The 18,948-nt window shown below is 32.5% G+C and overlaps 1 long non-coding RNA gene across 5 annotated transcripts; it reads left to right on the top strand.

Annotated features, from left to right (window-relative positions):
- The first annotated feature begins 15,530 nt into the window (after positions 1-15,530).
- LOC102621739 (uncharacterized) lies at positions 15,531-18,370 on the top strand. 5 transcript variants are annotated; one of them, XR_008052307.1, is made up of 4 exons: positions 15,532-16,364; positions 16,780-16,921; positions 17,003-17,412; positions 17,706-18,370. It is a non-coding gene; the product is annotated as an uncharacterized LOC102621739 (long non-coding RNA). The 5 variants fall into 5 exon arrangements; XR_008052304.1 differs by having other exon boundaries at positions 15,532-16,921; positions 17,003-17,136; positions 17,291-17,412; XR_003062054.2 differs by having other exon boundaries at positions 15,540-16,921; positions 17,003-17,115; positions 17,291-17,412.
- The last annotated feature ends 578 nt before the right edge of the window (positions 18,371-18,948 follow it).

The following is an 18,948-nucleotide window of genomic DNA, read 5'->3' as shown; positions in this document are numbered from 1 at the left end:
AGAGACTTAAATCCTATCTAATTTAATGCATGTTAAGACATATCTTGATATATATATATATATTTTAAAGGCATATCTTGATATATTAAAGTTGAAGTCTAGCTTAAAATTTTAAAATTAAAAAATTTAAATAAATAAATAAACTCTCAAATTTAAAACAATAAAAATAAAAATTCTCAATTAAAATGTAATCAGAAACAGAAAGTAATTAAATAATTCAACCGATAAGTTATTGGCATCATTTTGATTTTTCAAGTGCGACAGTGACCTTACTCTTGGCCATTTACACTTCGAGAAGCCGCAGACGAGTTACGTGGGCAAGAAGTGAAATTGGAATCAAATGACCCAATAGCCATGTGATGTCCGTCCAGACCTCCAATAATTTAATTTCCAAAAATAGGCCCACATGCAACAACTTTTGTTGCGACTTCAAATAATGGGGAGGTTGGCCAACGTTTGATTCAGAATCTGTTTGTGGTCCTCACTCTTCCCCATTACCATACCATTTACTAATGAATGCCTTGGACTTATAAACATCACGTGATTTAAATATTATTTTAGCCGAATTCATAAAGAGAAGATAATGTGTATGTGATTCTCAATTTTTTCCATAATAAAATTAATATATAACAATTATTCCCTTATTCTTTTCATAATATTCAAAAATTCTATTATATAAAAAATTTAAAGAAAAATAGGAGTAGATGAATCATTTACTTACTAATTTATATTGAGAACATAAAATTTAGGGATATTTTTATGATTATTTCTATTTGGGATTTATTTTTTATTAAATTTAGGGGTATTTTTATGATTATAATTTTTAATTTTAAAAGTTTTTATAAGATAAAATAGTCTTTCAATTTATTTGGAGGTAAAATTGTCATTTTATTAAAATAATTTAATAGTGTTAATGCAAAAATAACTAGTTGATACAAATGTGAAAAGAAATATAGTGTAAAGTACATGTTAAAATTTTATAGTGATTGGATGAACATAAGGCAAAATAAAGGTGGTGCAATGATAATTTCTCTTTAAAATTTTATCTATTGGCTTTGGGTTTTTAAAATGAATGTGTTCAATAATAATAGAAAGAGTAATCATACAACCATAAATATTTGTATAGATAATGTTGTATAAACTAATGTGGCATAACATAATTGCATTGATTGAAAATGTAAGTAACAAAAAATAAATTATGTGGGTAATATAATATTTTATTCAACCAATCATATTTATTATGCCACATCAATTTGTATAATATTGTTTGTACATAAGTGCTTGTGGTTGTACCTAAAAAATGGTTAACATTTTATTTACCATGGAGTTGAAATTTTAAGTAATTATAATGCCTAGAAAATAATAATTAAAATATTTATAATGATAAATAATTTATTTTAGAGTTAAAAGTTTAAATAGAAATTTAAAACTAATTTTTAGAAAAAATTTTATACTATTGAAACTTAGAGAGAGAGAAAGAGAGAGAAAAGGAAAAAAATTAACAAAAGGAAAAAAAAATTAACAAGTGTAGAATGTTATCTTATAATATTTCATCCAACTTTACTGGGGTTTCATTTGGAATTGCCAAACGGCTAAATGCCCAAGGTAGGTTATTTCACATTTTTTAAGAGAAAAAATGTTTGGTAATTTCTTTTTAATATGTTTATTTAATTTTTTTTTATTTTGAAAGAAGTAAATATGTTTTTTAATACATATTTAAAAAGTAACATATAAAAGATTCCATTAGATAATTAATGTGTTTGTATAAATAAATATGAATGCATTTATTTAAAGATATGTTTTTTTTAACATTTGATCATATGTAATTAGTTGTTTATTTTGGTAATAAAAATGTATGAAAACTAGTATTTTCAAGTTGATTTTACTTAAAGTAATGAATACAATATAATTTTCAAAATTATATTATTTCATAAAATCAAAATAAATCTATTTGTCATTTAAAGTTATTAGGACATTAAGGCTTGTTTGGTTTTGTTTCTGAATTTGTATTTTTTGAGAATAAAAATGAAAATGAAAATGGTGTTTTGCAGTTGCTGTATTTCGAATTTAAATATGCGTTTGATATCATTTTCTATATCCTATATTTTAAAACTGAAAACAGTAATATGCGTTTGATAGACACAGTTGAAAATAATAAAATAAAAAATATGCGTTTGGTAATACTTTTTTCAAAAATAATTTTTACTAAGCATTTACATTATATTTGTAGTCATAAAATAATTATTTAACTACTACATACATAAATATAATAAAATAATTTAAACAAATTTATTATTAAAAAAATTACATGATGATAAAGTTTTAAAATTAACATTAATTAAAAAAAAGTTTGATAATAAACTGAAAGTATGCATGGTATGAACTAGAGTTAGTGCAATTTAACATGAAGCTTGCTCGTGCAAAATTATTTTATATAGCATTTGCAGTTTCAATTTCCAATTCCAAGGTTTTGATTCCATGCTCCCAAACACAGCAATAAATGTAAATCCAATTACACATCTTCTTGGAACAACTTTTTGTGAAGTCAGTGCCAATTTTTTTTTTTAGAATATTCATTATGAAAACACATTATACACGGAATTAGAAAGCTGTTTAATTGCTTTCTAGAAACAATATTTGCTCTGCCAAAAGAAAAAAAAAACTACTTCACATTGACTCACCAATCCACTCCTCCACTTTCAATCATAAATTCCACAATAATCAATAATCATCAACACTAGCAAGAAAATTACATTACACGTTCAGCAACTCACATAACAAAGATTCCCAAGCAAATTAAAACCCAATGAATGCCAAATTCGTTGTACGCAATCCAAAGATTTGTTGTATATACAACAAAACACTTAACTGCAACTGCATTGAAGAAGGAGAGTGTCCTTCTGATTGCTATCCTCTGTTTGTATATCCAAAATTCATGGCCCCGACGCTTACTTCCTCCAATTCATTTCTGCTCAATACAACACCCCGTTCAAGGCTCATCATCAAGAACCCAAGATTCAGTGTGTTTGCCAAGAAAGCTGGACCGTTCCCTCCATTTCAGCTTGGCAAGTCGAAGGATGAGAATTCATCTGATGAAAGCTCAAATGGTGATTCCGGCAATTCCAATCCTTTTCGCTTCAACTTTGGTAAGGTGCGGGATGTGACATCTTTGATCCCAATTGTGAGCAGCCCTGGAACTGGGCTGTCATTTGGAACTGGGCAGGCCGGCTTTCGTATTTTGTGGCAACGGCCATGACGGAGAGAGAACGGCACACCAAAGGACAACTGCGGTAGAGACGAAGTTGTAGCGGCAGCTGAAAAGAATTGAATGAATTCTGTATATATTATTCAGCCACCATATCATGAGTTTATATACAAGATACAAAAGCAGAGAAATGCTGAAATCTAAGGCAAACCCATTAATGTGATTCATTTCTATAGCTGTACAAAAGTAAGAAAGGAAACAAATAAAATCATATAATTATACAAGCAATTCAAATCTTCGTGATTGACTTCTCAATCTTTAACATTCCCCCTCAAGTTGGAGTGTATATTCATAACACCCAACTTGCCAAGTAGATGATGAAACTGAGCTGAACCAAGAGCTTTAGTAAAAATATCAGCTGGTTGTTGGCTGGTGCGTACATGGGCTGTTTGAATCATGCCGGTTTGAAGTTTCTCATGTATAAGATGACAATCAATCTCGATATGCTTTGTACGCTCGTGGAAAACAGGATTTGAAGCAATATGAATGGCTGCCTTGTTATCACAATATAACATAACTGCTTGCGAATGTTTCACCTTCAAGTTTTCAAGTAAATATTTTAACCAAGTAATTTCGCAACAAGTGGTTGCCATAGATCTATATTCAGCCTCAGCTGAAGATCGAGTGACAGTTGTTTGCTTCTTTTTTTTCCAAGAGATCAGTGATTCTCCAAGCATGATGCAATATCCAGTAATCGACCTTCGAGTATCTCTACATCGTGCCCAATCCGCATCACAATAAGCCTTCAACTGAATTGAGCTATGTGTTGACAAGAATATCCCTTGGCCTGGTGCTTGCTTAATGTATCGTAAAACTCGATGTGCTGCATCTAAGTGTGATGTACATGGCTTGTCCATGAATTGACTTAGCACATGTACTGCATACACCAAATCTGGTCGTGTTATAGTTAAGTAAATCAATCTACCAACGAGCTTCCGATATGATGATGGTTCTGTTAATAAATCCCCATCCGATGCACTTAAATTCAAGTTTTGCTCCAAAGGAATTTTTGTTGGTTTTGCACCTAGAAAACTCGTGTCTTCAAGGATTTCAAGAGCATATTTTCTTTGACAGAGATGAATCCCATTTCTCGAGCATGCAACCTCAATGCCTAAGAAATATTTCAAGCTTCCAAGATCCTTGAGTTTGAAACAACCATTCAAAAATTCTTTAAGTTCTTGAATTTTCTTCAAATTATTTCCAGCTAAGATCACATCATCAACATACACCAAAACAACAGTGAAATTTCCTTCCTCTGATTGGACGAACATTGAATAATATGCCTTTGATTGCTTGTAGCCAGCATCTCTAAGGGCGGAAGAAAGTTTAGCAAACCATTGTCTAGATGCTTGCTTTAGACCATACAATGACTTGTTGAGTTTGCAAAACCTTGTGTCCCCCTTTCGTCCAAATCCAGGAAGGAGATCCATGTAGACATCTTCATGAAGATCTCCATGCAAGAACGCATTGTTAACATAAAGTTGATGAAGATGCCATTTTTGTGTAGCTGCAATTGCAAGTAATACACGAACTGTCACTAACTTGGCAACTGGAGTAAATGTTTCTGTATAATCAAGCCCTTCTATTTAGCTGAAACCTTTCGCAACCAAACGTGCTTTATATCGTTCAACAGAACCATCGAGTTTATACTTGACTTTGAAAACCCATTTACACCCTACTGATTTTTTGCCAGGAGGAAGAGAAGTCAAGGTCCATGTCTGGTTGTTTTCAAGAGCATCTATTTCTGCTCTCATAGCATCTCGCCAATTTTTGCCTCGAAATGCCTGCAAGAAGGACTTAGGTTCTGTTTGAAGAGAAATGGAAGAGGTGAAAGCTTGATGAGGAGAAGACAAACAATCATAAGATAAAAAATTACATAAAGGATAAGGATTACCAAGAGAAGTGACCGTAGCTGATTCCGACGATTGAGACATCTGAGATGGGAGTCTATGTTGGATATGGAAGTCATGCAAATACCCAGGAGGTTTAGTTGGGCAAGAAGATCTACGTGGCACAATCGAAGCATTGAAATGCATATTTGAAATATCAGTGGCTTGCTCTAGAGCTGGTGTGGGATTATCATTGCAATTTGGGGGCACATTCTCGTCATTTGGAATAGGAAATGGCATGGGCAAAACTGGAGAATGTGATGGACTTGAATAATTAGAGAAAGGAAATTGATCTTCATTGAAAATGATATCACGGGATATCAAAACTCTACGATTTTCTATTTCATAGACTCGATATCCTTTTTGTCCATAAGGGTAACCAATGAATATGCAACGAGTAGCACGTGCATCAAACTTGGATGGTTTTTGAGCATGTGTGGAAGCAAAGCATAAACAACCAAAAACACGCAGATGGTTAAAAGATGGTCTAATTTTATACAACATTTCATATAGAGATTTTCCAGATAAATTAGGTGTAGGTATCCTATTAATCAAATATGTGGCTGTAAGAATGGCTTCACCCCAAAAATATTTTGGTAAATTAGCTCGAAAAAGTAATGCACGTGCTACATTAAGGAGATGTCGGGTTTCCATTCTACCACTCCATTTTGTTGTAGGGTGGAGACACAACTAGTCTGATGAATAATTCCTTTGTTAGAATAATAAAGTGGCATGATGAATTCTTGGCCATTGTCACTACGGATGGTTTTAACCTTTGAAGAAAATTGTGTCTCAACAAGTTGTACAAATGATTGTAAATGATGACGGGTTTCAGACTTATGACGCATTAGATAAACCCATGTGCATCGAGTGTGATCATCCACAATGGTCAAAAAATAATGGGCTCCTGAAATAGAAGATGTTTGATAGCCTCCCCAAATATCAACATGCAATAACTCAAAAGGTGCAGTAGAAGATATTGAACTTAAAGAAAATTCTACTCTTGTTTGCTTTGCTAAAGGACACACTGGACAATTACCAATGTCGCAAGCTTTAATGTCAAGTACATTGGTAGAAAGTAGATGAAGAGATTTATTTGATAAATGTCCTAAACGACGATGCCATAATTGAGAAGGAAAAGAGTTCACTGATTGACATGTGACTTCCTTGAACACATTCAGGTAGTATAGACCATCCCGTTCAGTTCCCGTCCCAATTGTCTTTCTCTAGCGTAGGTCCTGAATTACACAAGATTGGGAGGAGAAGATAAATGAGTATTGTGAATTTTGGGAAAGCTTGCTTATAGAAATTAAGTTGAAATGAAAGGTAGGTACACACATAACATTGGTCAAAGTAAATTGTGAAGAAAAATTAATGGATCCAATGTGTGTGATAGGAGCTAATGAACCATTTGGTAGTTTGACAGTTTGATTTTTCACTGGCGTAGAATATGTTAAATAAGATGAGGAACAAACCATGTGATCTGTAGCACCACTATCTATGATCCATGGAGTATATTCTAAGGATGAGGAGAGGCATATGAATTTACCTGACAAGTGAGTCATGGCAGAAGTACCTACATGATGTGCCATAAGACCTGGTTTATTAACATTGTTCAAGAGCTCAAGAATTTGCTTGCATTGTTCTTGAGTAAATGAATAACCACTTGATTCTTTACAATCTACAGCAAGTGAGGATGTTTGATTGGCACTTGGTTTGGAATTTCCTTTCCGATTTCGGTGATCTGGAGGAAATCCATGAATATGATAACACTTGTCAACTGTATGGCCAACCCATCCGCAATGATCACATTTTGGGCGTTCACGTTTTCCGTCTTTTCTCTTCTCCACATCCTTGTATTCTTTCCTTTCTCGTGAGTTCATTTTTGCAGCAAGTGCAGCAGCTTCTGGTGCAATGGTTTGATTTGAAGATTCCGCACGCTGACGCTCATCTTGAAGCACCAATGAATATGACTTGTTCACATTCGGAAGTGGATCCATCAATAAAATCTATCCGCGAGTTGCAGAGTATGATTCATTTAGTCCCATAAGGAACTTCATGGTTTTGTGGCTTTGCTGATATTGGATAACTGCTTTCATTGAGCCACAAGAACACGTTGGAATTGAACAAAGTGCATCCAGTTCATCCCACAATGCTTTCAGCTTAGTATAGTATGTTGCTATCGACATGGTATCCTGCACCAAGTTATGAATTTCTTTTTCAACTTGAAAAATATATGGACCATTTACCTGTGAAAGTCGTTCTTTTAAATCCGTCCAAATCTCACTTGCAAACTTGCAATAGATCACACTAAGAGAGATTTCTTTTGATATAGAGTTGAGCAGCCATGATTTGACCATATCGTTGCAGCGATTCCAGTGCTGTGACTCAGCGGCTGAAGTGTCTCCAGGATGCTTGATAAATCCATCAATAAACCCGATTTTGTTCTTCGCACTTAATGCCATAATCATTGCACGGCTCCAGGTATTATAGTTGTCTTCAGTTAAGGGCTGTGACACTAATATTACTCCTGGATGATCAGAGTGATGAAGGAATAATGGGTTACTTGGATCTTCATGGCTGGAGATTGGTGATGAAGCTTTTTCTTTGTTTGCCATGGATTGATGGCTTTAAAAAAAAAATCAGATTGCTGGGATGAGCAGAAGAATCTGGTTACCAGAATCTCGCTCTGATACCATGAAAAGAATTGAATGAATTCTGTATATATTATTCAGCCACCATATCATGAGTTTATATACAAGATACAAAAGCAGAGGAATGCCGAAATCTAAGGCAAACCCATTAATGTGATTCCTTTCTATAGCTGTACAAAAGTAAGAAAGGAAACAAATAAAATCATATAATTATACAATCAATTCAAATCTTCGTGATTGACTTCTCAATCTTTAATAGCGGCAGAGAAAATTTTGTTGGAGGGAGAAAAGGAGAAAGCACTACTGCCGTGACTAGATCGAGGATGGCCGTGGGGGGGGGGGTTGACCAGATCGAGAACGATGAAAGGGGGGAGAGGGTTGCTGCCAAAGAGAATCGGTTTTGTTTCTTAATCTATTTTTGAGTTTAGTTTGTAATATTTAGGAAACATGTTAAACACGTTTTCATGTTTGTAGTTATAACACTATATCTGAATTTGTTATTTTGTGATTTGTTTTTTGAAACCATCTCACCAAACATATATTACGTTTGTATTATGAAAACAAAAATGAAAACAATGGGTAAAAACGCTACCAAACGGGTCCTAAATTATTTAAAGTTAAAAAATTTAAAAGAATAATTAAAAATAGGCATACATTAACAATAATACAATAAATTAAATTTTAATATAAATAGAAAATATAGGGCATATTTGAGAATTTAAATTTAAATAACACGTTAGTGGTACGTTTACTTCTCAGATTAAGGAATCAAAATGAAGGAATGAGAATGATTACTTGTTTACATGCTTATTTTACATTTCAGAATGAGAATAAATTCATTGGAACTCACCAAACTTGGAAATGACAAATCTAAATCATATTCCCATTGGGAGAGGTGAGAACATGATTCTCATTCTTTGAACTAACTACTTTACTCTATTTCTGAAGTTTCGATCTTGCCTTACTAAAAGTTACATAATAATAATAATATAATATTTATGATTACAATATTATTTTTATAATTAATCTAATAATAATAATAATACTATTATTATTAGTGGTAGTAGTAATAATAATATCAACAACAAAAATTACAATAACAAAAATAATAATGCAATTATTATTATTAGTAGCAGTAGTAATAATAAGTACTTTACTCAAAAATCATTGTATTACACTCCATATTATAATAAATTTGCATTTATTTGATTTTAAAATGTTTATTTATTTATTTAATTAGTAAAAAGTAAATAATCTTAACTAAGGGCATTTTTATAACTTGAAACAATTCACTCTAATTATAATACAAAAGTAAATATATTAATGGGAGTATTGTTGGTTCCAATTATGATTTCTATAGCTCAAGGCACAACTTTTCTAATTCACATTTCTCATTCTGTTTCCAGTCCATCTCAATTCTAACTCATTTTGATTCCTACCAATTCTGAATAATCGGGAAGTAAACAGTGCATAAGACTTTAGACTTAAGATAAAATTTAGAAATTCTGATTTTTTTCTATTAAGAAAAAAATGTCTTAAATAATTTTTAGTAGTATGATTTAAAATTTTATCAAAAATTTTATTAAAAAATTGATTGTGTAAAATAAAAAAGTAATTAAGCTTTTATATGGTAGGAAATAAATTTATTATGTAAAGGGTAGTTTTGATAATTAAAGTTAAGTAATTTAGTTCCTGTCAAAGGAAAAAAAAAAAAAAAACCTCTGACTGAAGCTAAAAAAAAACTAGAGTCTCTTTAATAGTTTTGTTGTTTTCACGAGAAGATAATTATATATATATTTTTTAATGTAAAAATCATAACCCTAAAATATTGATTATCAATCATATGTTTACCCAGTGACAGACTCAAGCAGTGACTACATACAAAGGCTAGGTTCCCCTCTGAACTAAACTTTCCTCTTAAATTCAATTATTTATTCAATGTATGCAATATCTTTATGTCAATTATATTCATTTAAGCCCCTGGTATTTTCTTTTTCTTATTCAAATATGTAATATTTTAATTTTAATTACATTGATTTAAGTTCCCGGTAATTTCTTTCATAAAGGCTCAAATTAAACTCTATCCTATTATAAAAGCTTAAAAAAACTACTTTCTTTAAATAATTACAAGAGTTAGAGGCTTTGCATTTAAGAAATTAAGTTTTTTGCTCTTCAGAATCCTTATTTTAATCTAAAAAATAATTTGACTCATTAGTTTCTGTTTTCGATAGATTTTGGGGATAAGAAAAGGTAAACCTATTTAGAACAATGAATTTGTATTTTTGGGGGAGACGGGGTACCTCACTGGTTTGTTGTGTGTGGTGTATCTGAAATTCAGGGAGGTAAGAAGGGAAGAGGGAGTGGCAACAATGGAGAAAGGTTAGAACTAAGAAAAAAATCATTCCAAATGAGCTTCACGCCTGAAAAACAGTGAAATAGAGGTTAAATGTGAAGCCGAGATACCTCGGCGTTCACACTTCAACGCTCAAGTTAGCAAACTTAAGTTTTTTAATGGTAAAGAGAGCTTGCCAGCCCTCTGTAAATTAAGGTTTAAGGTTGAAGAAAGCTTATTTTGTGGAGTGTGAGTGAATGAGAACATGATGGAGAATGAAACCTAAGCACCTTTATATATGGAGTACTTCAGCTGCAACGTGGCGTATCCTTTTTGGCTAACGTCTTTTTACCTTTTTATGATTTTTGGGCCGTTATGTGCATGCTTGGGAATCAAGAAGGCGTTCGTGCCGTATCTCGTCCTTTGGAAACGTGGCGCGTGCTGGAGAGTGGTCCAGGATACCTCTGCAGTAGCTGTTGGGTAGGCGGCTGAGGACCACTGTCCTTGGGACAGTATCCTTCACTTTTGGCAGGGGTGGCAAGCGGCTGTATCTGAAATTCGGGGAGGTAAGAAGGGAAGAGGGAGTGGCAACAATGGAGAAAGGTCAGAACCAATAAAAAAATCCTTCCAAATGAGCTTCATGCCTGCAAAACGGTGAAATAGAGGTTAGAGGTGAAGCTAAGGTACCCCGACATTCACACTCTGACGCTCAAGTTAGCAAACTCAAGCTTTTTAATGGTAAAGAGAGCTTGCCAGCCCTCTATAAATTAAGGTTTAAGGTTGAAGAAAACTTATTTTGTGGAGTGTGAGTGAATGAGAACATGATGGAGAATGAAACCTAGGTACCTTTATATATGGAGTACCTCAGCTGCCACGTGGTGTATCCTTTTTGGCTAACGTCTTTTTACCTTTTTATGATTTTTGGGCCATTATGTGCATGCTTGGGAATCAAGAAGGCGTTTGCGGTGTATCTCGTCCTTTAGAAACGTGGAGCGTGCTGAAGAGTGGTCCAGGGTACCTTTGCAGTAGCTGTTGGGTAGGCAGCTGAGGACCACTGTCCTTGGGATAGTGTCCTTCACTTTGGCAGGAGTGGCAGGCGGCTGTTCCCCCCTTTTTAGTACGACGTTTTGATATTTAATTCTGAAAAAATCAAATATTATCTTTTAAGAGGTGGAGACGTTTCTCATGGCGGTCTTTTTCAGAGGGGTTTCTTGCATCTGATCTCCCGGGTACCTCGAATTATATGGGGTACCCCGACCTATGTGGGATACCTCGAGTTACTCTAGAGTTAAATGGGGTACATTTAATTATACGGGGTACCCCAATCTATGCGGGGTACCTCTGATCGTGCTGGGTACCTCTAATCATGACGAATACCTCTAATCATGCCGGATACCTTTAATCACGCCGGGTACCTCTAATCATGCGGGGTACCTCGGATCACACTGAAGTTATTCCATTCGTCGACACGTGGCGTTATGCTATCTTTGCTATTTTTCCCCCAAACAATTTCTTTTATAATTTCTAAAGCCTTCAAGAATCCAATATTGTATTCTTAGTTCTTAATCTTTCATTCATAATTATCATTATATACAATTATTCCGTTAAGTTATATAGTAAATATTAAATTAATAAATGTTTTTGTCTGTTTACATAGTAAAAAGTATAATTATTCGTCATCATAAATTTGTTCTTGTGATTTGTGTACATTTTATAGTGTTGTTTTGTTTTGTATAATAATAGAATAAAAAAATTTAGTGGATCTGTGAATGAGAATTGGAAGAGTAATCGTTAAACCTTAGATTCAAGTCTTATATTTTGGTTTCTATTAAAGTTGTTGAAATTGAGGCTATTATTATAACTATTGGCATTATTTTAATTAAATTCGTTTTATTATCTTATTGTTAGATAATAACATTGTTATTAAGAATAACCCCTCTATATAAATTGTTTGGTTCCGTCACTATGTTTGCCAGTGCCAATATTTTTAAGTTGATAGACTCATCTATTTCAATATCGTACTTTTACTATCGAATGATACTTGTACTTAATAATCCTTTTATACTTAGATAATTTAAGTATTAATAATTTTGTGTTGCAAAATTAAAAAAATTAAAAAGAAATGTAAAATAATTATTAGAAAATGTATAAAAAATTAAGAAAGTAAGCAAAAGTCAAAAATTAAAAGTGGTGGAAAAAATTATGAAGACTAGTACAGGGTTATTTTAGAAAATAAGGGTAAAGATGTCATTTCACAAAACCAAATTTAATTGATGGTCGGAAAAATGAAGTCTAATTTTGGAACTTAAAAGGTAGAACTAGTAGTAGACCATTTCTCAGGGATAACAATGAAAACATCTTTTAAGTACCATGAACTTTACAAAATTATATAAAAAGAATTTTATAATCACATGATATTTGATTAGTATACCCAGGCACCGTGGACCGCTTCACCCTTTTGAGCTTTTAGGAAACAAATATAAGTACTTTTGTCGAGAGAATATGATTTTGATACGAAATCAAAATAATAAAATGCTTATGGTCACTGAAGTTGGATGTGTTAACTTTGTGTAATTGTGTTGTGTTTGTATCATATCAAATCGATACTTGTTTCATAAACGTGTAATTATATTGAGGTAGTCAATATAGATATGACACGATAATTTATCGTGTCATATCGTGTCAAGCTATTTATTAATTATACTTGTATAAGAGTGCCTAGTTATAGTTGTTCAAATCAACCTAATTATACTTGTATAAGTTAGGTATATACTTGTTCAAATCAACCTAAGGATGACTATAAACACTCGTAATTCGCCACTCAAGTATAAGAGTGTCTAGTTATACTATATCTCGGTGAGTCCGAGGTCGATCCACAGAGAAATGATTTAATTTATTTATTTAAGTTTATCTAAAAAAAGAAAAGAAAATTTAAATATATGTAATTGGATTTGAGAAAAACTATAAAATAAAATTAGTTAGGGTTAGGGTTATGGATCCACTCTTAGTAATAAGTACAATTTAATAAATTCTTTTTATTTTTATTTTATTGCTCAAAAGATTAATTGTATAAATTACAATTATTTTCCCATTAATTTTATTATAGATTAAGTACTTAATGTGCCAAAACTTAATTTGTCTACAATAAGTCAAAATACAATTTTACCATACTTTATACTAAGATATTAAGAATTCATTGTGCCAAAATCCAATGTTTGTTTACAATAAATCAAAATTTCAAAATATAAAAAATGGATAAAATTAAATAGAAAATAATTTAATTTATATAATTAAAAATAGAATTTGATTAAATCATGTTTATTTCCTAAGAGCTTCACCTTCCCCTAACTATTAATATTTAACTAAACATAATTGAAATAAAGGGAATTATTAAAATAAAAAACATAATTAAAAAAGTATTTGAAAATTGAAAATAAAACTAATTTTATTTATTGAAAATATATTACAAAGAGATATGAGAATAAGAATTTGAAGGGAAAGAAGAGAAGAAAATGTGTGGAGAGGTGTGTCCCCCCCCCCCTTTCTATTCATAATAATACAAGATTAATCCACACCACACAAATAAATAAAACTAATTACATCTTAACCTTACATTTGTCTCACTAACAAGTATATACCTAACTTAATCCATTCAAGGACATCCAACACACTCCACTAACAATTATCATACTTAACATGATAAAAACTTATAATTTCACAATTACCACATTTACTGCGGTAAAAACTTATAAATTTACAACAAAAATGGCAGTTCCTCATCAACAATGACCTAATATCTCGGACATCTGGAATCTAAATTTGACATCTGTACATTTGTTTGGAGCCTCAAACTACGTGAAATTATTATTTTTACCTAATAAACACACAAAAATACACAAAATAAAATATTTAAAAAATTCATAATATGTTACATAATTACAAATGTAAATTATATTATAAGCACAAAATAACATTTTTACTCCTTAATAAACATACAATTTTTAACACTAATCACCAAGCATACTGAATTAATGGCTTTTCGAAAAACTTATTAACTTTAAAGTGATACTAATGGGCTTAGGCAACTAGACAGAGAGCTTGATGGCTTGCTTTATGAAGAGGAATTGTATTGGAGGCAAAGGGCTCATGTATTGTGAATGACAGAAGGGGATAAGAATACACAATTTTTTTCACTCTTTTGCTTTAACGAGGCGACGACAAAATTTGATTAGGGGACTATTAGATAACAAGGGTCAGATGGTTATATATGTGGCTGAGATGGGAATTATCATTGAACAGTTTTTTGCGAAGCTGTTTTCATCATCAAATCCAACTTATCAACAATGGGTATCAGCTTTAGAACATGTGCCCGTACGGGTTACGGATGCTATAAATAGGGAGTTGATGTTACCATTCTCTGGGGATTAGGTTCATCAGGCTGTGATGCAAATGCACTTGACTAAGGCTCCAGGATTAGATGGGTTGCCCCCTGTTTTCTTTCAAGACCGTTAGGGAGTGGTTGGTGGCATGACTCAAAAGTGTTATTACTCCCAAGTATAAGAGTGTCTAGTTATAATATAATTCGGCGAGTTCGGAGTCGAGCCACATAAAATTTAAAATCTAGTAGTCAATTTGTTAAACAAAGAAAATTAATTGCGGGAAAAGAAATCACTATGAATCAATTTTAAAATATGTTAAGGTTACGGGATCTACTCTCAGTATTCAAACTATAGTTTAAATACTCTTTCATTTTTATATTTTCTCTCACTTTTACCAGTTAATTATTATGTCATTTAATTTTTAACTAACTATGTGTGTGGATAAATATGGAATCAAGTATCCAATATGCCACAACTATATTATTATGTCGACATTATATCAAAATACCATACAGATCCAAGGAAATCTATAAATTAACATGACATAAAAATAAACATAAAAGAATAAAATAAACTTAAAACTCACTTGAGAAACTAATTAATTTAATGATTTTAAACCTTGAGCTTCACCTTTCACCGTAGCTTAGTAAAATTAGCTATTCATATTGAAAGAAAACAAAACACTCTTTTTATTATTGATAAATTTCTGAAATATATTACAAGAAAATTAATACAAAAGAAAACAAGAAAAGAAAATAAAGAAAGAAAGAAATTCCTCAACTTCACTCCCCTCTCCCCCAGCTCGGCTCTCATTCTTTGGCTTTTATAGGCAACAAATGCCTCCACCTTTGTTCATTTTATTCTTATTTAATTTATTATTATATAATTATTTTTAATAATTAAAGGGATAAGCAAGTGGATGGTGGCAACCACTTGCTCATCTTGATAAGTGGCTCAGGCACATTTTTCAATTATTATTTTTTTATTTTTTATTTTTTAGCTTTTATATATGAATACAATCAAGCTTCTTTGTCTCTTGCTTTTAGCTCCAATTCCTCATTATTCTTGAAATTTATCTGCAAATCAAAATTAACATGTTACACATTAATTTAACATAAAAATATATTTGGGGAGTGTTAAGAACATTTAGGAATAATTAGCGCATTAATTAACACTGTAAGTGAAAAATAATAATTTTATCCTTATTAAATGTATACTTTTTAGTGTCAATCAGTTGGTCCTCAGGTTACTTTTATTTGCCTCTCTGTTTTAAATAATGGTACATTTTGTTGGTGATTTAAATCATACAGTTATGGTCTTGACACCAAGGGTACAATCTCTAACTACGATAGCTGAATTCAAACCACTTAGTTTATGCAATATTGTTCATCACGTTATTGCCAAGGTTATTGCAAACAATTTGAAGTTAGTTTTGTGTTATGTTATTTCACAAAACTAGAGTATTTTTTTTTCTAGATAGGTTAATTACTGATAACGTTATAGTTGGATATGAATGTTTGCATAAGCTCCAATCTATAAATCTAAAAAAAAGGGTCTAGTGGCAATGAAGTTGATGTTAGTAAGGCATATGATTGGGAATAATGGGGTTTCAAAGAACTAGTGATGCGTCATTTGGATTTTTATGAGTAGTGGATTAGGTTGATTATGGCATGTATTACTGCAATTACGTTTTCTTTCAATATAAATGGCAAAGTATGGGGTTTGTGTTGGTCTCAATAGGACTTGCGGCAAGGGTGTCCTCTATTGCCTTATTTATTTATTCTGTGTACTGACATTTTTTCCACTTTAATACATGCTACTGAATCTGTTAAGACTATTCAAGGGGTACGGTTTGCTTCTGGTTTATTTATTTCTCACCTTTTGTTTGCAGATGACAGTCTTGTATTTTGCCAAGCATCTTTGGCAGATTGTTGTTGACTAAAGAGCTTTTTTTTATTGCTATTATGCATCGTAGGGATAAATTTTTAATTATGATAAATCTTCTATTCTTTTTCGCCCTAATGGATCAAAATGTTTCGCGCAAGATAACAACTTTGTTTGGGCTTGCTGAGATTATTGTTTATGAAAGATATTTGGAAATACCAACTATAGTTGGCAGAAATTGCCAATATTGTTAAAGTTGCTAAGAAATTAGCGTACTAGCAAGATAAAAATTTTTCTTGTGGTGGGAAGGAAGTCTTAATTAAGGCAGTTATTCAGGTTATTACGTCATATACTATGAGTGTTTTCTGTTTGGCAGGTACTTTATTTGACGTTTTCAACAGCAATTCAATGCTTTCCATGTTGATAAGGTGGAAAAGAATGAGTTAGCCAAAGAAGTTAGGGGCTCTTGGGTTTTGGGATCTTGTCTGTTTAAACCAATCCATGTTGGCTAAGCAAAGGTGGTGGTTACTACTTTATGATTATTTATTGGTTACGAAGGTCCTGTGACCAATAACGGCATAGCCTATTTTTCCATGCAGAATTAAACTCAAATCCTTCTTACATATGGCAGAGTATTCATTGGGGACGAAAACTACTATAACGGGTCTTCGCTGGCGTGTTGAAAATGGTCGTAGCATTAATATACACGACAGTAAGTGGCTACTAAGACTAGGTACTTTTAGGCCTATCTCACCAGTTTCACTACCACCTGAAACGACAATAGATTATTTGCTTAACATTGGGAATGGTTTGCATATGGCACGATTACGAGAGCATTTTTCACCTACTGATGTTGAATTGATTTTGGAATTTTGATAAATGTGAAGTGTACACTATAAAATCTGGGAATCATCTGGCAGTACAGCTTAGAGATTTAGCAGCTGCGGGAACATCGGTTAGAGTATCAAAGGGCTAGAATTTGATTTGGACTTTGAAGGTGCCCCCTAAGGTAAAGATTTTTCTTTGTTGCGTTTTGCACGATGTCCTTTCGACAAAGGTTAATCTCACAAATCAAAAGGTATTGTTTAATGCTTGTTGTAGTTTGTGCTGGTTTTCTTATAAGATCCTTATTCATGCTTTATTTCATTGTGCTTTTACACGATGAGTTTGGCGGGATACAATCTTTATTGATTTGGTTTTATGTGATGCTTCAAATGATTACTAAAGTTTTTTTTAATATGCTATTTCTACATTATCTTAAATGATTTATGCTTATTGGTGATGATTATGTGGTGTCTTTAGGAGGTACTAAACAATATGCTGTTTAAGGGCCAAAATAATTGGTCACAATCTATTTGTAGACGGGCTGAAGGGATTTTGGACTATTTCGGCAGGCATGGTATCAGTAGTGTTGATTGTAATTTAAGCAGTGATAGACATGAGAGTGTGAAGTGGGAGCCACTGTCTACGGTTTGGATGAAACTGAATGTTGATGCAGCAGTCGGTGCAAATAAGGATGTTGTGGGATATGTTGTTGTTGTGCGAAACCATCATGGTTTGGTGATGGCTGCAGGAATGGCTCAAGGGGTTTTCTCTGATGATGTTGATTTGGCTGAGGCTAAGGTCTTATGCTTTATATCACGACTTGCTAGGTAGGTTGGTTTATCTCTATTAATAGTTGAGTCAAATTCACTTGGTGTGATTCAATTCGTTTCAGATCGACGTAGTACTCTTATTGAGTTGTTTTGGCTCATTTATAATGTGAAGAACGTACTCTCTCCATAGCACTCTTTTGAGGTTCGACATATCTCAAGAGTTTGTTATACAACAGCAGATGCATTATCAAAATGTTCTGTCTGTTGAAGGAATTCTTATGTTTAGGTGGAAGATTTTCCACCACACCTATGTTGTTATCTTTGAGAATGGTTGTCGTGATGTTAATGGAATTATTTCGTAAAAAAAAACTGTTTTACAACTAGTTTTTATCCTTTCATATTAAAACTCTGACAAGCAAAATTACTTAAAAGTGAAAAATTGAATTGTTTTAACATAATAAATTTTAGTTAAATGTTTGCGGAATATTGTTTCCAAAGTGTTTTAAGTTTGTGTATAGACCAAACTATAAGGATAAGATCACTAAAATTTTTACCTTTGAATTGATAAAGGATAAAATAGTCATTTAAATTTTATTTATCATGACAAAGTAGTTTTTTTTTTATATACTGATATTTACAATCAGAGATTAGTCGAAATACTCCTGAATAATCCTATTATAGCACAACCCGAAGCTCAACCCTTGCTTAAAACTGGAAGGAGATCTACCCTTACTGTCAATACTAGAGGGAGATCGATTCTACCCCTATGTAGGGAGACAAATAGACCCCTATTATATAGGGGGAGTCGAGTCCTAGTGTTGTGCTAACGCTAGGACTCGAACCCATGTGCCCAAGATTGTTGGGCACACCCAGATTATTTATCATGAGAAAGTTGACACTGCTAAAAAGCACTTCATTTAAATCCTTCTCTTCAAATATTGTTGCCCATG

Source organism: Citrus sinensis, chromosome 1, assembly GCF_022201045.2.
Source record: "Citrus sinensis cultivar Valencia sweet orange chromosome 1, DVS_A1.0, whole genome shotgun sequence".
NCBI classification, from domain to species: Eukaryota; Viridiplantae; Streptophyta; class Magnoliopsida; order Sapindales; family Rutaceae; genus Citrus; species Citrus sinensis.
The sequence above is the reverse complement of the archived record's forward strand: the minus strand, read 5'-3'. Positions and strand labels throughout refer to the sequence as shown.